At 52.9% G+C, this 27923-nt stretch overlaps 1 protein-coding gene across 6 annotated transcripts in view; it reads left to right on the top strand.

Moving 5' to 3' along the window:
- Lingo1 (leucine rich repeat and Ig domain containing 1) overlaps positions 1 to 27923 on the top strand; it is a 266682-nt gene that overhangs the window by 10375 nt on the left and 228384 nt on the right. For 5 of the 6 annotated variants that reach the window (XR_008222940.1, XR_008222941.1, XM_052761245.1 and 2 more), the window contains exon 2: positions 11881 to 11990. The exons of the other annotated variant lie outside the window; for it this stretch is intronic. The gene's annotated coding sequence lies outside the window, so the exon portion shown is untranslated. The remainder of the gene's footprint in view (positions 1 to 11880; positions 11991 to 27923) is intronic. 6 annotated transcript variants of the gene reach the window in all.

Here is a 27923-nt window from a genome sequence, read left to right as displayed (position 1 = left end):
CCGTGGCTGGTCCTTCAAGCCCTGGTGAATGGGAATTGAGCTGAGGACGGTTACCAGAGGGTTCAAGACCTTGTCCCTTACCTCTGCCGCCTTCTTCTGTCCCAGTGTATAGGGACGGGCAGAGAGCACCATGCCGACAGTCCATGGATATCCCTGCTCTGTCTAAACTCTCTCTTCAGGAACCCAGGTGGACCCTGAGAGAATGCTGCCCTCGAAAACTGTGGCTCAGAGAGGTCACCCACCTGTCAGTGTGAAGTTGAGATTTGAGCCTAGAGCTGTCTGATGGATCATGAGGCCTGGCTTCTGCTCTCGGCTTTATCCTCAATGGCTGCTCTCTTGGTGTTGGTTTCCAACTGGATCCCATGGCTTGGGGGAGGGGAGATATCAAAGGTTAAGCTTCAGGTATAGGCTAAAGAGGAGGCAGAACATCTGTCTTCCTTTTCCTGTGCTGGAGGCTTCTCAAGGCTCAGAATGAGGGTTTCCATGGCCCCAAGGAAGTCTTTCTTAAGCCATGGTATTACTGGCCCCATACTCACTCACTCGATCTCCATGTGCACAGAGACTTCCACAGCTTTCTACACCCTTTGCTCCTGTCAGCTGTCACAAGTCTTCCTGGTGAGCATTGGTTGAGTGCCGCATGGGAGCCTGTGGACTCAGTAGGCCATCCTGGGGCCTGGGGAGTCATGCCTGAGAGTCAAGCATTAACGAAGGCAGAGTGAGTTTACCAAACTCCTGTTAGTCTAGTGTCTGGTACTTTGTATTACCTTACCCAATCCTATCAAGCCCGTGGACTATGTCTTGTCACCATTTCTATTTAATAGGTGAGGAAAGCTGGCTCAGAGAGGTTGAGGGCCTTGCAGAGATCACTCAGGGAAAGGAATGGAAAAACATGTGCTCCTCAAGGAGGCTGTGTCTGTCCCGGGCAGGGGCTCAGTGTGGAGCGAGGCAGACAGAAGTGAGGTTACAGGAAGAGGTAGCTGCTCCGGGTTTGGAAAGAGGCCATCAATGGTCCTGGGAAGGTTCAGGGTGCAGGGGAGGCAGGGGTGGTCCACTGCAGAGGCCCAGTGAGATCTGGACACATATGTAGCCATCCCAAGACCTGGAGACTCATGCTGAGGGTCCAGCATGGACGAAGCAGAATGAGTTTGCTGAACACCTGTTAGTCCCAGCTGAGCAGCACCGGGAGCTGTGCCCTCAGACCTGCAGTGGTGGCTGCTCTCAGGATTTGGAAGGTCTGGGGTTTCCAGAGATGGCTCTTGTGGCAGTGGGCGTGGCAGTGGGAAGGGGGTGAGAGTGGAAGCCAGTAGGGGCTTCTCTCCCTTGGGTGCAGACAGAAGGGTGGTTCCTCTCTTCACCACGTCAGGTCCTTGCCTACCTCAGCGTAGGGTGGGAGAGGGAAGGAGGGGCTCCCTGGCCCCTTCAGGACCTTCCCTCTGAGGGAATATTTTATCTCCACCATCTCTGCTGCCCAAAATTGTTGCTTTTAGCACCCCCACCGCACCCCTACTCGATGCTGGAACCCTGCCGCGCTGGGCGCTCACTTCGCTACTTTTGCTCGTGCCCAGAGTCCCCTCCAAAAACTCTAATTGCTTTGAAGCTGTGATGGTTGGCAAAAGCAATTTTCTTTACATCATGGAGGGAGGGGGGGATCCACCATATTTTCTTCCCTTTTTGACCCTAATGTTTCGTTTTGAGTTGCCCCTCACTGCTGCTACAGCCCTGAGAGAAGGGGTAGAAGAGAGGCGAGCTGGAGGCAAGAACACCTAGAGATGGGCATTTTGCCTCTCCGGGTCTTAGTTTCCCCATTACAGAATGTCCGTGTGTCCTTTAGCCTCCAATAGACAGTTTCTGAGCACATACACCGGAGACAGCTTCAGGACAAGGACACCTCGGTCATCAGCCGCTGCAGCCCCAGCAGAGTGTGATGCATGGTATGTGCCCAGGTAAGACTGATTGCCCGGAGGAATGGTCCTACTGTGGTCCACGTACTTTGCCATGCAGTGGGAATGTACTGGATGAGCTAGACAAAGCCCCTGTGCCCGAGAGCCCACTGGTTATAGCGGAGTACCACACAAGCATATTTTTTTGTGTTAGTCACTCACAGTTCAGGGTAGGATGTGCCAGGGGAGTCAGAGAGAGCGATGTAGAGGAGAAACACTTGGGTTGCATCTTGGAGAGGGCTGAGGGTCTGACGGGTGAGCTTTAGCCAAGGAGGAGGAACTTTCACAGCAGAAGTGGTATTGCAGAGGGGAAAGTGACCTCGGAGGACTTAAGTGTGACTGGTGCTCAGGCTTCCCGGGTGGGTCTGAGCTCCTGGGGAAGGCTTTGCAGTAGTCTGTTGGGAAGTGGAGAGCCATAGAAGGGTTCTGAGCAGGAGATAAGTGCTGGCAGGATCCCCTGGGTCTGCAGTGGGACAGTGGAATATGGATGCTAGCTGGGGTCTACTGAGGTAAGTCTGGGGGGATGGTGTTTAAGATACGGTACCCACATTCTGCTGCTCACCTCTGCTGTCTGTACAGTAGTGAGGGGGCTTAAGGTTTTACCCTGGACCCTGGGATGGGGTCCTTTGTTTTGGTGGTGAATCTAGTTCCTAGGTCGCTACTTCCCTAGACAGGCTTCTTCCCTGTGTTCTTCAAGGCACAGCCCTCTACAGTTTGTAAAGCCTACTTACCTCTGACTCTAAAGCCGACCTGGAACAATCCCTTGAGGTGAGATGGAAGATCAGGGACCAATGTCCTTGGCAGACATAGATCCCACTAGGCTTCAGCTCCAGGGTTCAGGGCCCCAGACTGCTGCCAGTACCACTTCTGTTGAGCCTCCGGCCTCCAGTCCCCAGCCCTCTCCTCTCTTCCCTTCTCCAGACCGTGTTGCTTCCCTGTTTGCAGAGTATGCGGAGCTTTTCAAAAGCACTAACGATAGAGAGGAGTCGTCGCTGGGCATTCTCGGAGGGCTGCCTCTGCCCTTGTGTCTCACAGCCGTATTGAAGCGGGCAGCCAGACCAGAATATGAATGAGTCCGGGGCTGGCATTGGTCTTAATTTGCTGGGGAGCCCTGCCTGGCCAGACGGTATCCACCAGTGGCAAAGTTGTTTGCAATGAGGTCTGTCCAGTCACAGGCCATTGCTAGCCAGGACTGGTTTCTAGGGACTGAGTTTGTACAGTCCGTGGCTACGGAGGAGCGGCAACAGAAAACTCAAGCTCAGCTCTGCCCCCAAATCTCTGTGCACGTGTCGGAGATTTGCAGTTGGCCCTGGTAAGGCCAGGCATGTATGGAACCACAGTGGCTCCCAAGGGTCTGGGGTCTTCATCTGGCTGTTCTGGAACTTGTGTGGAGTTGCCCACCATCTCTCTGATCACACTGCTCCTCTCACACTGGGGTTTCCATTTTTAAGCTGCTTGTGGTCCTTGGAGCCTAAAGGGGCCAGGTAGGTGATGAGTAGCTCTGGCGGGTGTGATGTAACAGGGCATGGTGGAGACTGTGGCGCTATGGAGGCGCTGTGAGGCTCAGACACCTCCAGCCTAGAGCCCTGCTGCGGCTCTTCTGCATGGCTACACTGCCCTTGCTGGATGGTGACCATCTTGCCTCTTCAGAGTTTGGAACTGGCACCGGCAGGCTCCCTACAGCATCCTTCATGGCAATCCTCCTGCTTCGATATGGGGAGACTGAGGCCTAGAGATGAAGGACAGGAAGTTCCTCTTCTTGGCTTTAAGCAAACTGTACCACTAAGCCCGTCACAGCAGGACAAAGAGGAGTTGTGTCCTGGTTGTGTAGGAGTGGAACCCAGGGCCCAGGGCGGCTGGAGGAATGGGGTTTCCTGCAGACCTGTGTTAGGGTGAGTTTGTTGGAGCTCTGGCTAGCTGCCTGCTTCTGGAAGGATCAGGAAGTGCTGAGGCAAGCATGGAGGCATTGAAGGGCAAGATGTATTTGTGTCAGAAGTGAATCCAGCCACGGCAGGGGGACCCTGGTCCAGATTTGTCACCGGCTCCCACTGTGACCAAGGCCGAGCTGAGGAAAGCCCCTGGAAGAGTCAGAGGGAACTGAGGAAGGGATAGCCAAGCCCATGTGACTTTGACCTGGTTGCTGAGCATTCTTGCCTGGTCCCAGGCTCCCATTGTCCCGCCCAGACTCGCCACGACATCTCTTATTTCTTTTGTCCTTTTAATATGGGAGGTAGTGACTGCAGCCCTCAGGAGGGGCCTGGGGCTCAGTAAGGCTATTCCCACTTCAGGGTCACCAGTCTCCTACCCCAGTCGGGGCAGCAGGAAGCTAAGGAATGAGAGATGCAGGCCTCTGCCAAATGGACAGTATAGACCAGGCCTGAAACCTGGTGTTGGGGGTGGCCACAACCATACACATTCTCAGGACTCCCTAGGACCACTACATGTAGCCAGGGACTTCAGCAGGAAAACCAAGGCCCAGAGAGTCAAGTGAAATTGGGGTTCCCAGTCCTTGCTGAACTCTGACCCATCCAGCTGGTGCTGGCTCTCTTCCTTGAAGGGAAACTCACGGCACGCCAAAACTGCTCCTACCTTGAACAGCTCCTTTCCATGTCCAGAGCTGCATGCTCTCTCCATGACTCCCATAGGGGTCTTGGTGTAGACCCTGGGGCCACAGGACCTGTACCACCTTGTCTGTACCTGGTGCTTGACGTGTAGGGGGACATTGCATGCTTCTTTTTAGTGAGGGGCCAGCCTTACTCAGTTCCTGCTTGTTCATAATCACGTTGGGCTATAGACACCCTATATCTAAAAGTCAGTACCACGTGCTTCTGTACATGCGTATGTTCATATCCAGTCCTGTACTGTCTCAGTGCTCACAGGTTCCTGGGGTCCCTAGTGAGGACCTCCTGTTTCAGTTATTGCCTAGGTGTCATGGTTAATGCCTGCTGACCATCGCGCTGACAGCGGACAGGAAGCTAGGCATTTGTGCCCAGGCCATGCCATTTCTGCTCTACCCGGCCACCTTATGAAGGCCCACGGTGTGTCAAGCTCAGGACCAATGCTCTGATATCCCATTAATCTATCCCACGAACATCTGTTCCTGGTGCCTCCTCTGTATCAGGCCTGGGCTGGGCTCTGGGCTGCAGAGAACAAGATCTACCCCTGCCCTGGGGAAGTCAGCCATAGTGAGTGGAGTGAGGAAAGGACTGGGCAAAGGTAGGGAATGGCCCCCAGCCCCTGAGTCCATAGGAGAAGCTTCGTGAAGGGGACTGGGAACTGGCCAGGGAGGGAGGATAGCCCCGTCAGAGGGCACAGCAGGTGCAGGTCTGTCAGTGAGGAAGAGCCCCAACATTGACTGAAGTATAACTGGGAGGCACAGGGACCGGGCTTGAGACTGAGGGTCGGTTGGGAATGGGTTCCAAGGGGCCTAATGGGTCCAGTGAGGGACGTGGGGAGATGGCAGCGGGAGCTATCTCCTTGTCTAGAGAGCATGGAGCAGGCCCTTCATATGATTGGATCCTCATGGTGGAATGCAGCCCCTGGCCCCTGCAGATGAGATAGAAGACCCTCAGAAGGGGGCTAGAGAGATGGTGGTTCAGTACTCAGGAGTATGCGCTGCTCTTACAGACTAGTCCAGTTCAGTTCCCAGCTCCCATGTTGGGCAGCTCACAGCCACCTAGAACTCCAGCCCCAGAGATGTGATACCGTCTTCTTCTCTCTAATGGCACTTGTACTCAAGTACACACACACACACACACACATACACACACACACACACACACACTCACACACACACAGTTAAAATACACACACACACACACACACACACAGATAGAGTTAAAATATTTTAAAAGTCTTTAAAAAAATCCTCATGAAGTTGGTGGATTGGACTAACATTCCAATAACATTCACTACCCTTCCAGACAAATTTGCTGGCCCTTTCTGTCTTGCCTCACATAACTCAACTTGTCTATTTGAGGGTATGTTGGGAGTCAGTGGGCTATTAGTCCTGTAAATAAATATTTAGGGGACAGGAACCTTCTAGAATTGCAAGAGAGCCCAGTCTTCTACACTGTTTCCTCTGGTTTTGTTGATTGATTCACAGTGGGAGAGGTGTAGCTGACTGGCCTGGGTTCTTGGGGAGAACTGCAGCTTGGATGTTGGGGTTCACCACCTGCTTCTGGCCCCTGCAGACCCACTGATACTCACACACCTAACACAGATGTTCTTACACCCAGCCTCCCTGCAGATAGGAGTCTTGGGGATAAAGCGTCATCATATACACAGGGTGAATGGGGAGAGAAAACATGTGCGCATAGAATCTTCTCATTGATGGGAACTCCCAGAGACACACAAGGCCTCTTGTGTTTCTTCCCCTTGAGACACACACACCCTCTTTGCTGTCACCCAGGCAGTATCAACAGACCCACACTGACTCTACAGACAGCCATGCTACTTGGGGTGCAAACACCAGTCTCTCCCTGCACACATGGTTCTGCCAACTTCTCTGTCATGTAAAGAAAAGCACACCTATCCTCCACTCTCTGCCCCTGACCTTCTGCAAAGGTGCCTTCTGGGTTCCCTCTCCCTCTGAGCCTCAGCCCAGAGTTCCTCAGGGCTGTGACCCCACACCCCACCCCGACTAGAGAATCCCCCAACCCCCTATCCGGCACTCATAGGCTAGAGCCCTGGGCTTGGGCTCCAGCCAGCCTAGATGGCCTGTACACTTGCAGTGACCTTCTGCCCCTGTCATCTTGGCCCCATATTCTCCAGTCAAGGTCTCAAATTGGTCCCGGAGTTCCAGTAGGGGCCTGGGGGTCGGCGCCTGGGGCCCGGTGGGAGCATGGAGCCCTGCCTCTCAGCCAGAGAAGTGCTGCTTAGATCTGCATTTTATATGAGGGTCTGGGCAAGATTAAAAAAAAATCCATTAGCTTGCTATTGATTTTGCTTTTCTGATTACAAAAGAAAATCCAGCAGTACATTTGTGGGATGCAGAAACCCCAGAAGCTCCCTGTCCCACCTTGCCCCACCCCTCAAGGGTGATCACCTCGAGGCCTGGCATACCACTCTCGGTCCGTGGATAGGCTGTGAGTTGTAAACACAGTTATTTTGAAGTAGTGTCTCGATTCCCTCTGTTGTCGTGAAGCTGTGCCTCACCCTGTTGAATGGCTACAGGGTGGTCTGTGGCGTGGATGTGCCGTGTTTTACTTGAATATTTCCTTATTGATAAACGCTTAGGCCATTTCCAATTTCTTTCTTACTCTTACGGGCAATGCTGCTATGAGCATCCTTGAGTATTTTTATGTGTGTGTCTGCACTTTTTTTTTTTTTTATTTCTGTACAAGAGGCTTCTAGAAATGGGATTACTGGGTTGTAGGGTATGTGGGTTTAAAATGTTAATCAATATTGCCAAATGACTCTTGCAGTGGTTGAGCCAACTCCCCTCCCTTCCATGGTCTATGAGTGTTCATTTCCCATCATCCTTGCCAGCACTGCTTGTTATAAATCATTTTAATTTTTCCCAATCTGATGGGCAAAAAATGGTATCGTGTCTTTCATTTGCATTTGCCTGATTGTTAGTGAGATAGAACATCTTTTCATACATTTATTGGCCAATTTAGTTCTTCCTCTGCGGATTTCTAATTCACTCCCAATTTTTTCTCTTTTGTCTTTTTTCTTATTGATTTGTAGGGGCTCTTTGCATATTAGTATATTTTCTTGCCGTGTCTTACTTGCATTTTAACATTGTTTATGGTGTCTTCTGCTGTACAGATGTTTTACATGTTTATGTAGTTGGATTTGTCAAATTTTCACTTTATAGCCTCTGGATTTAATGTTTGGCATAGGAAGGCTTCCCCTCACTGCACAAAGTCTCATTTCAAATGTGAGTTTTATTGCTGAAAAATCTTCTCAAAGCTGTGGGTACAGGCTCCTTCCCAGCTGTCTGCTCCTCTCAGCAGCTGCAGCACTGTCTCTGGTGGGAGTTGGGGGGCAGTGTCCCCATCTGTCCACCCTTCAGCTCTGTCCTTCCTCATGTCCATCCAGGTCTGAGGTCACTGCAGCGCGGTCTTTGTATCCCCATCTCCGGGATGCTCTGCCCCACCCTCTTCTGTCTCTCCTGGGGTCTGGCCCCGGCTGTTTCCCCATTAGGCAGCAGTAACTAGGGATGCCCCGGTGGTGTGGGGACAGGGTGCCCCCTCACCTTCTGCCTGCCAGTCTAGGCCCAAGTCGTGTGGACGGACAAATAGGCTGTGTTCCTGTTCTCTGAAGAAGTGCTTTTCTTTCTGGAGGACAGGCTCTGAGCCAGCCCTAGTTCTGCCTCCACCAGGAAGCCTCCCGGGATCTCCTTCCTCTTTTCCGTACTCTTGGACCAGCCCCACCTTCTCTCCCTGCTGCTCTTTCATGCTCTTGTCCTCTCAGTCCAGGGCTTCTTGTAGTCCAGCTGACACTTCTCAGGGCTTCGTCCCACGCAGATAACACAGGCCCAGGTAGGCTATGGCTGTTGCTGGGAGACAGAGCCCATGCAGGATACCCTGGAGCTGGCAGGTCTTCCAAGCTAGGAATCACGAGGAAAGTACCTGGTTCTACACCAGGAGCTCAAAGCTAGTGCCTGTCTCCTGTCACTCCTGCCAAGCTCCTGCTCCTACAGCGTCCATTCCATTCCCTCCGCATCTATTTGCCCCTGGGCATCTTGAAATTGCCAGGTACTTTTGTGTTGGGCCTGAGGTCTGAAGAGAACAAGTGTCCAACTGCCTGTCCACTGGTGGAACTCAAGTCCCACTTCTTGGTCAGCAACATGCCATGTCTCCCCCCCACCCTCGCCCTGAGGTGGGATAGATACTGTATGAAAGGGGACACCTTGCAGATCATAGCTCACCATGACTATGACAAAATACCAGAAACAACCATCTTATAGAGCAAAGGTTTATTTAGCTCACTGTTTTAGAGGTTCTGGCCCATGATTGCTGGCTCCGTTACTTCAGGTCTATAATGAGGTGGGTAGCTTGTGGTGATGGAAGAGTGTGTGGAGCACACCCCTCTATCTCAGAAGAGGGTGGGGCCTCAGTCTTCAATGAAAGCACATCCCCATTGACCTAAGGGCCAAAAGCTCAGCCTCCTCCTCCTCCTCCTCCTCCTCCTCCTCCTCCTCCTCCTCCTCATAGTGCCTCCCTGGGGACCATGCCTTTACTACAAGGGCCTGTGGGAGACATGCAGGCTCCCAACTCTAGCAAGATACTAGAAGAAATCCTCCCTACAGCCTCCTGGGAATGAGGCCTCAGTGGGCTGTAGAGGACAGAGTGCTTGGGAGGTGAGTCAGGGGAACTGGGGGTCTCTGAAGCTTGGCTCAAGTGTGTAGCCTAAAACCCGAGGTCGCCGGCCCTGACTCCCGGGTGCTGGGTTTCTATCTGGATATCTTCCCTCCAGTTGTGATGGGTCAACCCTGTCCATGTATCTCCTCTATCCTTCGCACCTCTCCCAGTCACCAGGCTCACAGTGAGCACTTAAGAGGCGTGTAAGTGAGCGGGAAGATGAGTGAATGAGAGACAGTGTGTTGTCCAAGGGTTCGGGCCCGGGGAAGAAGAGACTGGGGTTCTGGGTTGACTCGAGGGCTAACTTGCTGTGGGGGGATGCCAGCCCTTGTAGCTGTCAATCTCCAGTCTGTGTGATGGGACTCCGGTTCTGTGGGGTGTTTCCCAGAACAGGAATGTAACTTCGGTGACATGCTATGTGCTTGCAGTATCCACCTTCCTTCCCCCAGGGCTGCAGCCACTTTGGCAGCCTCCTCCAGTTCCTGCCAAACAGGCATTGGATTTTCAGGCCTCTCTATGCTCTGCTGAGGGGCAAGGAGCCAGCAGGGCAGGTTGGAAGGAAGCCCTGCCCTTGCTCTGGTCCCTCGGTCCTCTTTAGCTGAGCTCTCTCATCCTTCCTGGGACTCGGCACATGGGCAGGCCTCGTGTCCAGGAGAGCACTGGCTCCCACCGCAGCTCCTGCCTGCCCCAAATCATTGTCATGCTCTGCCTGTGGTCCCATTTCCATAGCAACTTCTTGTGATGCCTCTGAGGAGAGCAGGAGCTTCAAATAGGGTTGGGGGAAGGGAGTTGGAGACCCATTCATTGTCTGGGAGCATGGCAGTGGGGGCTTGAGAAGCACTCATGGGCATGGCTTGGCCGCTCGGCTCTGGTAGACTTGGGCTCAGGGCTGCCAGCCAGGTGGTCTGGAGGCCTGCCAGGGACACGGCTGTCCGTGTTGGCCTGGGCCTGACTGGCTCATGCCAGTCTACTGGGAGCCAGCTTGGGCAGCTATTGAGGGTACTCCTGCTTGGCTGGACCTGGCTTAGGGGACCCAGGCTTGATGAGTCATCCAGGTTCTGGCCACCCACCTGTGCCAACCTGGCACCACTGTGTTCCGTCTTGATCTCCAGGATCTTTGGCCATTGGGAGACACCATTAGGGCCATCTGAACTGGGACACAGTTTAGGGATGGAGGGCTGTGGGGCCAGTGGGCCCTTTCTTGTCTAGTCCTTTTTGCTATAGTCAGGATCTTGCTTGGCGCTTGGCACCTACTTTTCTGCCCCTTTCTAGGAGAATCTGCAGCCCAGGAGGCACGAAGACCCCACCCTCCAGATCCCACCCTCTCACCTGCAACATGGCTAGACGTTTCACTGACACCGTAGATTCCTAGAACACGGACTCTGGGAGGGACTCTGAGCCTTTGCCATTTCCTGCCCTCACTGTATCAACCACCTTGGGCCCCATCCGCTCATCCTTCCATTCATCCGACCTTAAAGGTCTGTGAGAGGCTCTGGTGATCAGGCAGGCCAGTGCTGGGTGGTCCCACATAGAAAATCCAGAGAACTCAGGACCTGGCCCCTGGGTGAAGGCTGCTGGGGCAGAGCAGGCTTTCTAGGCACCTCCTCACTTTCATTTCCCCATGACCTTCGCCTTTTGTGGACTACTGTTTGAAGGTGGGTTATCACGGTGCTCCCTGAGTTACACATCCGTGAAATCGTGCCTGTCATGTTTTTCTCTAGTACACGGAAAAACAAACACACACCAATGGAAATAAAAATGTTTGCATACCATTTAAATCCCTCATGCCACCCAGAGACGTGTGTCTCACACCCTGAGAAACACAGATCTGATTGAGACCCCTTGGTGATAACTCAGAAAGGGATTGAGGGCTTTGAGAGGTTGAAGAAACTGAGGTAGAGATACAAAACAAAAACAAAAACAACTCTGTTCAGGGCCACAGGGTCTTGAACTGGGAGAGCTGGGAGCACCTGCCTCGTTTCTGGCCTTCTGATGGCATCACGTACCAGAGACCTCAGGCTGAACTCTAGCATCCTTCCTGCTCCAGTCTGGGGAGCCTTTGGAGAATGCTTGAAGAGGGGGTAAGACAGGGGAGAACATGAGTGGGAACCACAGGGCTCTTTGGGGACAGGTAAGGTGGGACTCAGACCCTGGGAGAGGCATCCTGGGCTCCGCTGTGTTCTCTGACATTAGCCTGGAGACTGTCTTAGCACCTAGCGGCCAGGGAAGGAGGCCAGTAGTGGTGTTGATGGACACCTACTGTCCTCTAGGCCCTGTGTCCCTGCTATTCTGTTGCAGTCCTGGCCGAAGGAGGAAATCCTTATTTCATGGATGAGAGAAGTGAGGCTTAGAGACTGGACTGTCCCAAGATCACAGGTCCAGTTGTGGAGACAAGCAGCCAAAGACCCAAGCTCCCAGAGCCTTGCTGCTCCAGCTGGAGGCAGGAGCATGCAAGTGTCCATATGCCGTTGAGTACAGAGTGTGTGTGTGTGTGTGTGTGTGTGTGTGTGTGTGTGTGTGTGTGTGTGTGTTACTTGCCCAGCTGGGTAGACACAAACCCTTTTGCATGTTTCCCCCTCATACCTCCCTGCCCGTCCTGTCTGACAACCACCTCCTGTTTCTCCCCACAGCCTCCTGTATCCACAGGCCCTGAGGTACTGGTGCCTATGGGCAAAAAAGCCCACTGAGCCAGACCCAGGCCGATCCCAGCCCAGCTGCACCCAACACTACCCAGTCACAGGTAAGAGGCCATTTGTGGGTTAGTGGGGCTTCCAGGAAGGACGGTCTCAGGGCCCTCTTTCAACATACTTCCATCTGTCCCTGTCCTCTGAAATCAAATCCCAGTAGCCCTTGCTGTGGCCAGTCCTGGTCCGTAGCCAGCTCAGAAGCCCGGGGCACTTGTCCCAACCACATGGTTTCACAGACAGCACTGGCTAATAAGTTCCCATTTGCCCTGGTCGGAGGCAGGGTGGGGGTGTCTCTAAAGGCAAGCTGATGCTCTCTGTCCTTACTGCTGTCACATCGTTGACCAAATGTGTGCCTGACTCCAGGTCAGGAGGGAGTGGGAACGTGTGCACGGAGAGAGTCGGTGTCCAAGAAACTGTCAAGAGGCCAGCCTCGGCTCCGATGTGCGGAGTTAATGGGGCTCCACAGTCGACATTTGGGTCCAGACACCTTCAGGGCAGGACAAGGCTCAGATCCTAGGTGTATGTGTTTGCGACAAGCACTGTCAGCTAGCTGACCTTGGCTTTGTGTGAACAGAGCAGATGGCCTCTTGCTCTATATCACAAGGAGCTGGGCACGTACGGTGTGGGAGGTGACAGGCCCTCCCCTTCCGTGTCCCATGTGAGGGAATGTGTGGAAGCGGTGGTATAACTGATGAGATGGGAGGGCAGTGGAAGGGACAGGAAAGGATGCTACTTGGCTTGACCCTGGCTTGACTGTGACAGATAAAGTCACCTTACTCCTGTGTCTGAGCCAATGAGAGACGGCTACAGTGCTACTTTGCTAAGTAGGAGTGGTGGTACAGGCTAGACCATGTTGTCCTCCTTTCTCGACTCAGTGGGACTGTGTGCTCAGAAGACCCCTTCCTGGGCCTGGGGGACAGTTTATGTGTGTGACTTGGCAGGGAGCACACCCCATTTTTCTCTCCCCGACACTAGGCGTCACTCTGAAGTCCACTTAACCCATCAAAACAGCCCTGATAACTGGTTGGTCCTGGGTGGGGTGGTCCCCTGTGTTAGTGAGGTAATGGGCAAGAGGCTGAGGTCAGGGTTCTTTGTGGTGCCTGGATGATGGGGCATAGTGTTCTGGGTTCTGCCTCATCCTGACCAGGAGGCTGCTGCACCCCCACCCCCACCCCCCTACCCTGTGGGTAGCAGCAGTGACAGGCACAACATGGGATCACTCCAGGAAGTACAGGACAAGGGGAGCCTGGCTCAGCTGGTGGCTGGCAGGGCTGGCTGAAGGAGATGATTCCAAGCCAAGGCTGGAAACCTGTAGGGTCCTTTAAAAACCATCTATTTTTCTGGTTATAAAATGCAATGTGTGTTCTCAGTAGAAAAATGCAAGCACTTGGGTGTTTTGCCCGTCAGTCTTCTACAAAATATGTATTTATGACATAATTGGGATCAAGCTGTACTTACTGGTTTCTAACCTGCCTTTTACACTTAATACTACACCAAGATCATTTTCCCATCATTAAATACTCTTCTATAATGTGATTTTTAATGGCAGCATAATGTTCCAGCCTGTGTTGCCGTGTCCCATTTAACTAGTTCTCCGTTGCGTATGTTGATGGTTTCCAGTGTTTTGTCACTGTAATAAAACCTCGGTGAGCAGAGAAGGGCACGGAGAGTAATGACGGCAGAAAAGGGCTGAGTGGCGAGGAAGGGCAGGCTGAGCAGTACTGTGGAGGCTGGGCACTGGGCTTGTGTTTGGGCCTGGGTTGCTGGGAAGGCGGCTGGCTCAGCTGGGAAGACTTTGTTCCACTGTGCTAAGGGGCAGGCGCCTGGCGTAGGGAACCCTGACATCCTGAAGAAGCCCAGGTTTTTCCTTTCTCTCCCCTGCCTCCCTCGTCACTTCTTGAAGTGCTCCTGTGTTTGGGAAGGGACAGCAGGCTGTCCTCTGGCAGGATGGAGGAAGTGCAGGCAAGGACGGGTCCCAGGTGAGAGGCCTCACACCTCTCAGTACAATGGGACCTGTGATGTTTCCTTGGAGTCCCTATGGACTTGGGGAAGCCCTGTCCAGGTCTCTTCCTTTCAGGAAGCATGCGTTTCCTGGCTCTTGCTTGAAAGAGCATGCCTGCTCAAATGGGCCTTTCCTTGTTGTCTCAGGGATGGTGGCTCATGGTGGGGACCTAGGAGAGCCTGGGGTAATTTCCCTGACACCTGGGTGGTGCTGCTGGACTAGCTCCTGCTCCCATGGAGGCTGGAATTGCCCATGGGTATATGTGTGGGGGCTTCTCAGGACAGAATGTCTCCTGAGTCACACATTTATCCTTACATGGTATATACTAGTTGTTCCATGTGTGTTCCCTGGTGTCATCAATGGCTCAGCGGTTCATTCATTTCTTATTCTCCTGACTTGCGAAATACCCACTGCTAGGTATGTCTCTGTGTGCCCAACACCACATCTGGAGAACCATGTGTCCCTACCAGGGACATGTCAGATAAATCCATACCCTCACAGAACTGACCTTCAAACAGGACAGGCAGGGAAGTCTAGAGCAGTTCAGCAGTCAGGCCAGGGAGTAATATGTTTTATGGAGACAAGTGAGGCTAGAAAGATGGCGACTTCCAATGCTGGCTGGCTGGCATGGGACTGATGGCAGAGGCTCCTTTGAGGAAGGAGAGCAAAGGCCTGAGGTCACCATGGGCCACAGAAGCTGGAAGGCAAGTCTAAAGACCCCATCCCCAATTTAGACACGATGGCAAGCTTAACCTGGGGGCTTTTGAAGGGGCATCTTCAGGGTGGCTGTAGGGTATAAGAGAGCAGAGTTTGGGGATGTGTGTGGTAGGTACCGCTTACTCAGGTAGGCTTGGAGGAGAAGACAGGAATCCGTTTGGAGGTGTTTTAGGGCTGGGGGCAGGCAGGGCAGACCCGTGAATGTAATTGGAAAGGGACGAGGCTGCACATGTAGACACAGGGCTACTGTCAGGATCCAGGTGGCTGGGAAAGCCTCAAAGCCTGGACTAGAACACATAGAGAGGAATCTGGGGGCTAACTACCCAACGCGAACCCAGCCCTGAGGGCTCTCTAGTGACAGCCTGCCCTTTTACTGCAGCTCTGTAGACGAGGGATTGGGCTTCTGGATTTACAGTCCCGAGAAATTCTGCCAGCTCACCTTCCCAGCCACTCCTCCCCGGGACCTAATACTTGGTACCTTCTGTGACATTTGTCAGGGCAGGGAGGTGTGCTGACTGCTGATACTAGGCTCAATTCTATTATCCTTTCCTCCCCGAAAGAGAGCCACACTTGGTAGGACTGAAGCGGGTACAGGCTCCTCTAAGCCTCACTAACTGGCCTTCCTTCAGGTCATGCTTCTCAGGAACCTGCCATAGTTCCCTGTGCCAAGACCTTATCCTGCTAATTCTGTCGTGATCTGGCTAAGCCCATCCGTTGTACCCATCTTCTTTCCAAGAGGTGACCTGCCTCACCCAAGCTCAATCTCACTTTGCATCACCTCCTTCTAGAATGATTCCCTCACAGCTAGCTAAGGCTCACCTCTCTAAGATGCCTTCCCTGACACGACTACTTCTTGGCCCCTTTCGCTAGCCGGCCGGCTGGTACTCCCCAGACCTGACGGTGTGTGGTGAGCTAACCTAACCTGTTGTATCATCTTGTCAGTGCCATCATCTTCAGCTCGTTTTCATCTGCTGTCCTCACTCTCTTGTTCCCCTGGTCTCCTGTCTATATGCTGTTCCCACTCCATGCATCACTGTCAAAGCCCTTCCCAAGCCACGGAGCTCTGGGGGCTGCGGTGCCTCAGCCCTGCTCTGCATCAGGACACTGTGCGACTTACTTTCCTATTGCGGTGACAAAACCCCATGAATGAGGTGACTTGCAGGAGGAAGGGCTTATTTGGCTTGTGGTTCCAGAAGGAGAGGAGTCCATAATGGCAGGGAGGTGGCATAGAACAGGAGCAGAATATGTTTCTGGAAACCTAAGCAGGAAGCAGACATCTCAAAACTGAAATGACATGAATCTTTCACCTCTCAAAGCTTGCTTCCAGCCGGGCGGTCGTGGTGCACACCTTGAATTCCAGCACTTGGGAGGCAGAGGCGGGTGGATCTCTGTGAGTTCAAGGCCAGCCTGGTCTACCGAGTGAGTTCCAGGACAGACAGGGCTGCACAGAGAAAACCTGTCACAAAACAAAACAACCAACCAAACAAACAAAAAGCTTGCTTCTGGTGACATATTTCCTCCAACAAGGCCACACCTCCTAAGCCTTCCCAAACAGCTCCACCAACTGGTGATCAAACATTAAAATGCCTGAGATTATGGGAAATACCTCATTCAAGCCATCACAAACACCCAGGGAAGTTAGAGACAGGGATCCTCTGAGGTCCACCCAGACCTCTTGATCTGGAGTTGCTAGGGAGACCCAAGAATGTAGATGATTAAGAAGGCCCAGGCACCACCTTGTGTGTGTGTGTGTGTGTGTGTGTGTGTGTGTGTGTGTGTGTGTGTGTGTGTGTGTGTGTGTATGTAGGCCAAAGGTCAACCTTGGGTGTGGTTACCCAGGTAACCCACCTTGTATTTTGAGACAGGTTCTCTCATTGTTCTGGAGCTTGTTGAGTAGGTTAGACAGGCTGGCTACCAAGCTCCAGAGGCTGTCTGCCTCCCCAAAACTGATGTTATGAAGCACATACCACCACTTTAGTTTTTGATTAAAAAAAAATTGGTCCTGAGGATTGAATTCAGGTCCTTATGCATGAGATGAACACTTTCCCAACTGAGCTAACTCCTTAGCCCCCCAGTCACCTCTTAACGATTGTTCAGGTTGGGACTCTTTGGCCCAAATCAGGTTCATGCCATGGGAGAACAGGTGTCCATCTGACCTTTCCTTACACAGCTACAAGACTGATGACGTCACTCTGTCCAGGCCCTGGAACAGCCCTGGTGAGGCTCTTTCCTCTGCCGACTGAGCTGAATCTGCCTCCCTCAAGTACACAGTGGGTCTGGGCTCCATAGGACAGAGGATGCACTTGGCAACAGGAGTCTCCTCTCCCACCTCAGAGCCCAGTGGGGGCCCATCTCCTGCAGGGGACTCAGCCGTGTCTTAGGCTTGATGGACATAGTACTCCCTCCCCGCACCTCTGCCTACTTACTCAGGGAGCAGCACAGGGTACCTGAGATGCGCGTCTCTTATGGCTGGGTGTCTGTGGATTCAGTGTCTCTAGAGCACAGCCCATCCTCCAGCTCACTACGTTCATATCACAGCCATAGGGAAGAGGGATGCCATTGGCCCCTTCATCCAGACATTATAGAGAACCTGCTGCATGCAGTGTCCTGGATGGCATGAGCAAGCTTGGGGTTAGAGAAGGTAGTAGCCTGTCAAGGCCAAACAACCCATGAGGAGTCAGGTTAGCTCCGAAGCCCAAGTGTGTGGGTATTAGTAGGTGCACACCAGAACTCCATACCTGTGTGGCTTAAACATCAGGAGGATAGTGCATCATTCCTCTGCAGGCCAGAGGGCTGTGCAGGAGGACCTGGGCTAGGCCTCTCTGCCTGGCTTCCTTCTGTCTCTTCACATGGTGTCTCCCTGGGTGCTGTATTGCTAAATCGCTCTACAAAAAAAAAAAAAAAAAAAAAAAAAAAAAAAAAAAAAAATTTAGTTGATTTAGTTTGGATCTCCATATTTTTAAAAAGGTGTGTGAATCAACAGTTGTTGTTTTTAATTAGATTGTATTTGTTTACTTTGTGTGCCACAGAATACACGTGGAGGTCAGAGGACAATTTGCTGAAGTAGATTCTCTCCCTCGCCTACCTGGAGGTCAGTTCGGTCAGTAGGCTCAGCAGCGGGCACCTTTACCCACTGAGACATCTTACTGGCCCATATTTTTTATTTTGTCAAACACTTCTATTGAATTAAGGGCAATCCTACTCCTGTGTGACCTCATCCTAATTAGCTAGTTGAGTTCCCAATTAGCTAATCCCACTTTCCAAACAAGGGCATGGTCACATTTTCAACTTATTTAGGGGTTACAGTTTCAACGTGTATGTGTTTTGGTGTTGGGAATGGAAACCAAGGCTTTGTGTGCAGTAGGCCAGTGACCAACTCCTGAACTGTATCCCCAGCTCTCATGACAGGGTCTTGATATAAAGTTAAGGCTGGCTTCAAAATCTGGATCCTCCTGCCTGGGTTCCTTCTGTGCCACTGGCTGCCCGGACCAGCAAGGGACTGACAATCTGATATACATAGCAGCGGACAGTCCCAACATGGACCAGGCAGAGTTAAGAATGGTTGTAGACTGCAGTGGGGATGCTGGGAACCAAACCCCAGTCCTCTGCAAGAGAACCAAGTGATCTTAACTGCCGAGCCAGCTCTGCAGTTTGTTTTTGTCAGAGGTGAGGTTAAGCTCAAAGGAGGAGTAACTAGCCAAGTGTTTGGTTTTGTTCACCTTTCAATTACTCACTCTGCAAACATTTATGAAACATGCCTGTAGGCTAGGATGGGCTGTACCCAGGGACACAGAGATGAAGTGATTATGGCCCCCCCAGGGTAAGACTCACAGCCATGGGTAAGCAGGCAGTCATAGTGACAGTTACAAATTGTATCTGCTGATATTGGGTCTGAGCTGCTGCTAAGGGCCATGTCTGGGTCCATGGTCCTACTGCAGCTGGGGTCTGTGTTGAAGTTCATGGCCTGTGCTGCTACCAAAGGCCACACAGATGCACAGGGTCTGGATCACAACCTGTGGCCTTGTTGGTGTCCAAGGGCCATACCACCACCAGAGCCATGCTGATCTGAATGGCCTGTGCTGTCACCCAGGACCGCGGTGTCCTCTAGGCCTAAGCTGCCACTGGGGGACATGTCTGGGTCCATGTCTCTACAGCAGCCAGGGTCTGAGTTGACATCATGGCTCCTGTTACCACCAAGGGCTGTTTGGATGCCTGGGGTCTGGCCAGCCACCTGAGACCATGTTGGTGTCCAAGAGGCATGCTGTTGCCAGGACCGTACTGATCTGGGTGACCTGAACTGCCACAGGGGCCATGATGACATCCAGGCCTGAACTGCTGCCAAGAGCCATGTCTGGGTCTGTGGTCCTGTTGCACTTGGGGTCTGTGTTGATGTCTGTGGCCCCTGTTACCACAGGGGGGCATAAGAATCAGGTATGATGAAATCTGAGGGTCAAGCTGAGCTGGACCTACCCTTCACTGGCCTTGCCCCTCTCTGGACACTGCAGCAAGAGAGCTGGCCCCAACCCCCATGGGAGAACTGGCCCCAGTGACCTGGGAACAGGAGAGCTGGCCCCCTGCACTCTGGAGAGCAGGCCCCACCCCTCATCACTAGTGTGGGAGAGCTAGCTCTGCCCCAAGCCTGAGGGGGGTAGCCCCAGCTGCCATGTCTGACCAGCTCAACTACCACCCAGGCCCACATCCAGGACCTTGGGTTGGCCCACCCTAACATCTACGCCATCTATGACCTACTGGAGCATGTAAAAGGACTGGTCCTTCGGAATGATACCCGCAGGACCTCCATGATTGGGGTGGCTGCGGGATATCTGAGAGGAGTGTCAGCGAGGGTCCCGTGATGATGGTGTATCAGAAACCAGAGGCTTTGAACCAGACCAGTGACTCATTGGATTGAACACTTGCAGGTAAAGCTGATAAGACAAAAGGGTGTACTGCATGACACACTGTGGCTCCCAGGGCCACTAAGACGAATGAGGAGGTGTTGGAGAGGCAGGAAAGACGGAGAGGCAGGAAAGACGGAGAGGCAGGAAAGACGGAGCAGCAAAGTGGTTTTTGTTTGAGTGTCTGTTTTGGTTTGGTTTTCGTTTTTTTTTTTTTTAAATTTCCTTTGATGGGAGGATGCCACAAGGGTGAAGGGCAGATATAGAGGGACTGGGAAATGAACGGAATTGGGGTATATGATGTGAAATTCCCAAATAATCAATAAAGAAATTAAGTTAAGGAAAAAAAAAAGTTGTATCTGCTCTGGGACTGGCAGTGTAGAATCCATTCCAAGCTCTGCCACTCCCAAATGGGGTATGAACTGAGGCAATTTACTTTATCTGGATGGGCCTCAGTCTTGTTACCAGCAAATTGGGACTAATAATGGCATCTGCCTTGTGCAGATGAAGTAGTCTGATGCATATAAAGGGCTGGCACATAGTAAATGCTCAACAAATGTGCCTGGAGGGGCTCAGTTCCAGGGAAGTGTGGGAGAGTCCATGAGAGGCTCCGGGTTGCTCCTGTGGGAGTCCTAGCAGACGTGATGGGTCATGGAAAGACAGGGCAGAGCTGTCTTCAGAGCACGGAACAGGCACGCTGCACCAGAAGTGGGGTAGAAAGCCTGGAAGTCATAGGACCCGGCACTGTGCAAGTGGCCTGAGCAACATGCTGTCTGCGCCCCCGCCTCCCGGCAGATCGAGGTTTAGGGAAGGGGTGTGCATGCTGCTTGCTGGCACTTAGGTTTGCCAACCTTCAGTCGAGGGGAGCTGAATTAAAATTCCTCTTGAAGGAGTTAACAATTTCCCAATTAAGGGACACACAGCGGCGAGGCGCCTCAGAGGCCTTTCAGTCAAGAGGCTCTTCTGCGTGGTGAAAGGCCGCCTGGGCTTGGAGAGCTGCAGAGCTGCTAGGAAGACTGTTGAAGAGGGCGCCTGGCCAAGGCCCAGGCCAGACTGTGTGATGGGCTGGGGGGCCCATTCCATGTAGCTAGTAAGCCACCTCTAGCCTCCAGCTTCCAGCCCACAGACCCGTGGCCTCCACTAGGGTCCCGTCCCTCACAGCTCACCCTGCACTGAGGCAGCCCAAGGCTTCCCCTGTCTGCTGTTTCTTATCCTTGCTTGATGTTCAGTGTTGTCCACATGATGCATGGAATCCCTTTGTCCTAACCACATCCAGAGCCCTGGCCGAGCTTGGTGGAGCACAGAGAACCAGGGGTCGCTGTCGGGAGCTTCCCTTAGGGCAGGGTACAAATGGGAGAAGGCCTGGACCATTTTCTTGGCTTCTGAGGGCCCATGGTCCCTGGTACTAAGACACAGTTGCCACCCTAGCTTTCCTGGTGACATGTGGGTGTGGTTTTGTTGTTGTTTGTTGGGTGGTAGCCTAGCACTCACACCCAGTGCTACCCAGCTGGCTTTCTGGGAGATTCTAGGATTTGTCCAGCTTGAATCTGACTATTTATTGTATGCTCCAGAGTTGGCATAGCCTCAGACCTGCTGGGTCCCACTGGCTCCTTCTACCTCCATGATGTTTGGGGGAGAGTGATGAGCATCCCATTCATAGATGAAGTGACCCTCAGTTCAGAGGGGTTCTTGCTAGAGTTCTCTCATTCCATGTCTCCCGGGGCCCTCCAAGTCCCTAAGCCATGAGAGGCTGTAGGAAAGGTTAGCTATGTCCCCTCCTATCAGCGGGCAGTCTAGGCCTTTCCCCCAAGTCCAAGGGCACTGTTCCCAGTGGTTGCCCAAGGTCATTCGAGGAGCCTGTGCCATGGTGGCTCCTCTGTCCAGGCCATGTGGAAAGAAGGTAGCGGGAGCGTTTGCAGCCCACACCTGCCATACCCCCTCCCTCCTCTGTGTGTCCTACTTTCTCGAGCTGTCACAGCCAGGCTGACTGTGTAAACACCCAGAACTGTGAAAGCCTGGCCCTCCAAAAGGTCAACCAACCATGAGGCGCTCTTGGGAGTCCTGGGGGAGGGGAGGCCAGCAGCCCCAGGCATGGCAGGTCCTACAGAGACCCTCGAGTGGGGTTGGGGAGTCCTGATCAGCAGCTCTCAGCCAGCTGGGAGCTGAGGGAATTTACATTCAAATCCCAGCCTGGATTACTGTGTGGCTTTGAGTGAGTGACCCAGCCTCTGTGGACCTCTGTTCTCTCTTGGGTGTCACAGAGAGCCTCTCCAAGCCCCCCAGGTGTGGTGAGAGTCAGAGGAACTAGCACATCTGGTTGTGCTGGACACGGGGCTGGTTGGGTACTTGTTTGTGGAACAAAACCACGTATAGACAGCACCCTAAGAGCACTGATTTGTGGAATGGGTTGCATTCCCAGATCTGCTGCTTGGGCAAGAGATTCACATATCCTCAGTTTTCTCATCTGCACAATGGGCACAATAACACCTCCTCCAGGGAAGTATTATACTCCCTCAGTGGGAGTCTTCCCTGAGGACTGAGTCTGAGTCATCTAATGAGCTACATTTTCTTGAGTACCCTGTGGCTTTGCCTGGGCTCACCTGTCACAGAATGAGTGGGTGACACAGTCCTAACCTCTGTTAACAGCCTGACATTCACAGGATCAAAGAGAAATGCTATGAACCTCGATGAAAAGAAGCAGCTAGGGCTTAGAAGTCAGGGAGCACTCCAAGATGGAGTCTGGTCCTTGGGGTTTAAGAGGACTGTGGGAAGCTGGGGAGCCAGAGGGGTGGCAGACAGCCTGCCTGATTGGGAGCAGTGTGAGCAAAGATATGGCTGCATGAGTAAGCCTGGGGCAAAGTATGAGTTGCCCAGGGGCAGCAGCGGCAGGGAGAGGGGGAGGTAGTGGTGGAAATGGGGAGACTGACAGATCAGAACCCTGGTGGAGATGGAGGCCTAAGCGTTGGGGGTATCTCTTAACATAGGATGGGGGCAGGCACATAGCCTAGATCCAGCACAGAGTCAGCCTGAGGGGGAGGGTCAAGGAGTCATTCAGGGTTGGTGAACAGCCAGGCTTCAAGGCTTCAGGTAGTGGGTAGGAAGCTCTCATGTAAGGGCTGGGAGGAAAGTCGTGACAGCTTTTCATGGCAAGTTGTGCCTGTGGGAGTTAGCCTGAGGGGTGACCATCATCCAGAGCAAAGGAACCAAGGGCTAGGCTGTTTGAGGGTTACAGGAGGGTGAGGTGGGGAGAGTCTATGGTAGGCTGGGAACCCCAGAGTCTCACCTTCCTGAGCACTTCTGCATGACAGTCAGGCCCTGGGCAAACCTCTCCGATTGGCCTGTTGGATTTGCACAGCGGTCTGGACCATGATGGGCTCTCAAGCACAGTCGACAGAGTTTGGAACTAGGCTTTGAGTGGCCCCTGCTTTGCCTGCCCTGGACCGTGCTCTTCTGTCTGAACTTGACTCACCATTCTTCTACACTGGTCCCTGGAGGGTGATCCCTAGACTTCCCTGGGTAAGCTCAGTGCATCAGCACCCAGCTAATGCAGTCTTCCTTGGATTCACCTATCAGGGAAGTTAAAGGGTGACCCAGTGTCACATAGCACCAAGGACTGAGTTCCTGGTCCCTGGAGGAATGGGCTATGCTCTGCTAACCTCCCTGGAATCTGATGCTCCCCTGCCAGGCTTTTGGGACCCAGAAGGTCTTTTCAGGCACAAGCCTACTTGTGCCTTGAGCCACTGAGGGAGGCTGTAAAATATCTGCACCAAATTAAAACCTATGAGCTCCTCAAGACAATGAAAAATTTCCCTAATAAAAGAGGAGGCATACTTAGGTATGGCCTAAATGAATGGAGTGACTTCCGGGATTAATCCAGGATGTATGGGAGGGTGCCCAGCCAGGAAAGGCACGTGGTGGATATTGTAACAAATCATTTGCTCCAGAGAGAAATAATTCCTAATGTGTACTGTGAGAGGGGAGGGCACTTCGGCCCTCAGCAGCACCATCCTTCGTCAACTGGGCAGGCAGGGTCTCTGCTAGGGCAGTCTTACCCCCGGGCTCCGGACCTTCAGCGACAGTCTCAGCATCCCTCCTTGGGTGGACTCTGGCTCTGCCTGAGCCTTCGGCTGCTGCTGTTTCTACTTGGGAAGCTTGATTTCTTCTTCATCGGGCTCAAGTCCAAGCCTGTGTATTACTCCAAGGAAGGCTCCTCACAGCCTAGCGATCTATTTGCCTCAGTTTATCTGTTTGAGTGCAGGAACTTGCTTCAAACCCAGCTCTCTAGCCTGCTACTCTAGCTCCTTACATGTCTCTGTGTAGACATGAGTAGAAAGGGAGGTGGTCAGCCCTGCTCAGAAGCACAGTACACTGAGAAAGATTCCCTGCATCCCGCTTCCTACGCTAGAGAGTGAAGGATCTGGTGTGTGCCTTCCTCCGTGGGAGAGAATGCACACAGTGTAAAGAGAACGCACACAGTCAGTGTGGGGATTGGAGCAGGGGGAAGGTGTATTCTCAAAGTATGGCTGGTCCAGGTCTCCAGGAGGGATGGAGTGGCTCATGCCCAAGGGTGGCCTGAGCGTTGGATGTAGATGTGAGAAGCAGACAGTGCTTGTGTGGGTGGTGGGTGGTGACTGAGGACTCTGGCTTGGGTGAGGTCAGTTTGGTCAGGATTGGGGAATGAACCTGGTTCGGGGTGGTCACTGTTTTCAGAGTTGGGAATTCTGGGGCAGTGGAAGCCCCAGATCCTTGCTCTGGGCTACTCTGCTGGCAGCCAATGCAGTGGCCCAAGTACAAGCATCATTTATTGGGCCAGTGTTAATGAGTTACTGCCTTTGCTGGTCGGTTTTTGTCAGCTTGACATAAACCTAGACATATCTGGGGAGAGGGACTCTTAATTGAGAAAATGCCTCTACAAGATCGGCCTGTAGGGAGCAAAACAAGAAAGGCTGGCCTGTGGGCAAGTCTGCGGAACATTTCTTAATTGATGGATGTGGGAGGGTCCAGCCCACAGTGGGCGGTGCCAGCTCTGAGCAGGTGGTTCTGGGGTGTATAAGAAAGCAGGCTGAGCAAGTCATGGGGAACAAGCCAGTGGGCAGCGCTCCACCATTGGCTCTGCACCAGCTCCTGTCTGGAGTTCTTGCCCTGACTTTGCTCAGTGATGGACTGTGACCTGGAAGTGTAAGTCGAAATCGGCTCTTCCCTCCCCAAGTTGCCTTTGGTCATAGTGTTCATCACAGCGACAGAGACCTTGTGGAGACTGCTGTCTGTGCCCTCCTCACAGGAACACTCCTCAGTCCGCCCACTTCTCCACGGTCAGAGGCGTTGTCCTAGCCTATTGGCTTACCTCACTGCCAGTCCAGTTTCCAGGTACACACAGTCTCCTTCCAGACCCTTTGTGCTGAGAGGAAAGAGCAAGAACCTGAATGCTACCTGACAGGAAGATGGCAGGGAGACCCAGGGAGCCTGTGCTGTCTCCTGTTGATGCTTCTCTCTCTCTCTCTCTCTCTCTCTCTCTCTCTCTCTCTCTCTCTCTCTCTCTCTCTCTCTCTGTGTGTGTGTGTGTGTGTGTGTGTGTGTGTGTGAGATGTGGCCTGTGCCTGAGCATGCGCGTGTGGCGAGCCCATTAACAAACAGAGAAATAAATTAACAAGTATTCAACCCACCAAATGTTCCTTCTGTTCTGTATAATAGAGCACGGGAACATAATTTTCCCCTGGAGCAAATCGCAACAGCTGAACCTGTTCCTCATTTTCCTCCAAAAACTGCTTAAAATTCTGGAACGCTTGTTGATTTCGGGTCCTTTCCCTTGCTGGCTCCTGTCCCCAACCCCCAGGCTGCTTCCCTCTGCCTTCCTCATGCCAGGCCTCAGAGGAGCCAGATTGTCATGGTGAGAAGTCTCTACCTTATAGTTAGAGGAACCCCAGCTGAGGTGGGGCAGCCGCTTACGCTGGGCCACAGAGAGGGCGGCCAGGGGTTGTTGGTGCAGTGAGCATTTTGGTGAGTGAACCAGCCAGGGTTGGCAGAATGAAGCAGCAGCTTCCCACTGGGATAGCAACAGACTTGCTGTGTGACCCTGGGTCAGGCATTTCCCTCTCTGGGCTTTGGTATTGTCCTGTCAAAATAGGGCTGTTTATGTCTGCTGTTCCTGCATGAACGTTCCTGATGGTGTGATGTTCAGGGCTGTGTAGATGACAGTAGTCTCCTTTGGAGGGCAACTCACCCCACCCCCAGGCCCTTCTCAGGAGTCTCTGGATTCAGGGACGCTTACCCTCTACTGAAATACTTCAGGGCCCTTCAAATTTTCTTAAAACAAATTAACTCCACCTAAAGTCATCTTATGGAAGTCTGCTCGCTATATAGATCTGCCCGCCTAGTATATCACGAGCATTCTCGTCAGACTGGGCCCTCACCTCCCAGCAGCTCCCTTTGGAGTGGAAGCTAGATTGTGGGGAGGGGGCGGGTCTCTGCATGTTGATTCAGGTGGCTTTGGCCAGGCTGAATTACCTTGATGAGGCCACAGGGAAAGTTCTACTCTGTGCTCAGGATCCAGAACATCCTTGCCTCTTCTCACAGCCTCAAGGAATCTGGCTGTGTCTCATGGAAGATGCAGAGTTCCATCGACCCAGGGACTTCCTCTGTGCTGTCAAAAACACTGCTGTAATGAGGGCTGGCCTTAGGGCTTGCTGTGGGGTAGAAGGGTTGTTGGCCAGGGGTGGTCTCTTCCAGGAGGTTCTTCTTGGCTCTTCTACCCACTATAGTCCACTTAAGCAGCCCTAACAAGGTTCCACAGAGTTGGGAGCTGAGACCATGATGCCTGCATGGTTGAGTTCTGGTGTTCTAATGGAGGCTTCTCTTTCCCTATTTCTCTCTCTGTGTGAGAGGGTCTGAACATGTGCATAAGAGAGAGAGAGAGAGAGAGAGAGAGAGAGAGAGAGAGAGGCAGATAGGAAGAGAGACAGAGAGATAGAGAGACAGAAACAGACACACACACACACACACACACACACACACACACACACACACACAGAGGCAGAGAGAAATTGTTTCTCTTTCTGAGGACCCTAATCTAATCTAATCTAGACTTTGTTGTAAACTGTGCTGTTTAATTTTTCCCAGGGCCCATCCCAGCACAGGCCTTGGAAGGGCCCTGGGAGAAATTCAAACACCACAGGGCTCCACAGCAATACTGGGGCTTGAGGGGCTCCCTGGATGAGACACAGCTGGAGAATTTTCAGTCCCTTACTGGGTGTGTGATGGGGAGCCCCAGGACCCCAACTTCTCTCTGCATCTAGGCTGTGTGTAGCCCTCCAAGGTGAAGGAGTGTCCTGACTCACACACCTGGCCACTTCTCGTGGAGAGTTCTGTCCCGAGCCTCTCTCCAGGGCCCTTCACAGCCAGGCCCATTCAACCTCTCTGGCCTCCTTTCCTCCGCCTCCCCATCACACCATTTCCTTCTCAGCTTTTGTACCTGCAGCTTCTGCCAGGGACGGAGTTGTCTCCTCACCAGCCGGGGACTCCTTTTGTCACATAAAGCTCTCCTCAGCACAGTTGTCCCTGGCACTCTGGGCTTCCCTGTGTGCTGGGCTTAGTGCCTGGTGGGCCTCGTCCAGGGACTAGCTCACCTACCTGTGGCTGTGGTCAAGTAGACAGGTGGGTGAGCAGAGCCCAGACACCTGTGGTCCAGCACTACCTCAGGGCTAGAAGCTTAAGATCACCAAGGAGCTTACAGTCTAGTTAGGGAGACAGACAAACCCGATGGAGAGGTCAGATCTGTGTCGTCTTCTATAGTGAGAATGCCAAGGAGGGAAAGAGACAGGAAAGAGACAGCAGGGTTAGGGGCTGAGACCAAGCAAGCGACTCTTAGTACCAAAGGAGGCGTGGATTCCTGACAGGGCTCCAGAGGGAGTCCCCTCCCCTGTGGGAGCACACCTGGCCTGTGAGAAGTCCCTCCCCTGTGGGAGCATGCCTGGCCTGTGAGAAGTCCCTCCCTCGTGGGAGCATGCCTGGCCTGTGAGAGCCCCTCCCCCGTGGGAGCACGCCTGGCCTGTGAGAAGTCCCCTGGCGTCCAGAGGCTCCAGGACTTATCAGAATGTACATCGCAGTGTTGGGACCTGGGTTTTGGCTCTGAGTGACACAGGGTTACCACAGGACTTGACAGGAGTGACGTGCTCTAAGTGGACTTCAAAGTTCCCTCTGGCTTCTCGTTGAGGACACTGGTGGGGGGGGGGCAAGGCACAGCAGGTGGCCCAAGAGAGTGCACAATAATGCAGGAGAGCTTTGCCTGGACCAGGGCAAAGCTGCGGGGGAGGAGGAGTTAGATTTGGGATGGAGCGAAGCTTGTTGTGGGTTAGCTGTGGGGGTGAGTCAAGGGT

The sequence above is a fragment of the Peromyscus californicus genome, unplaced genomic scaffold (genome assembly GCF_007827085.1).
Source record: "Peromyscus californicus insignis strain IS unplaced genomic scaffold, ASM782708v3 Scaffold_11__1_contigs__length_118956290, whole genome shotgun sequence".
Lineage (NCBI taxonomy): Eukaryota > Metazoa > Chordata > Mammalia > Rodentia > Cricetidae > Peromyscus > Peromyscus californicus.
The sequence above is the reverse complement of the archived record's forward strand: the minus strand, read 5'-3'. Positions and strand labels throughout refer to the sequence as shown.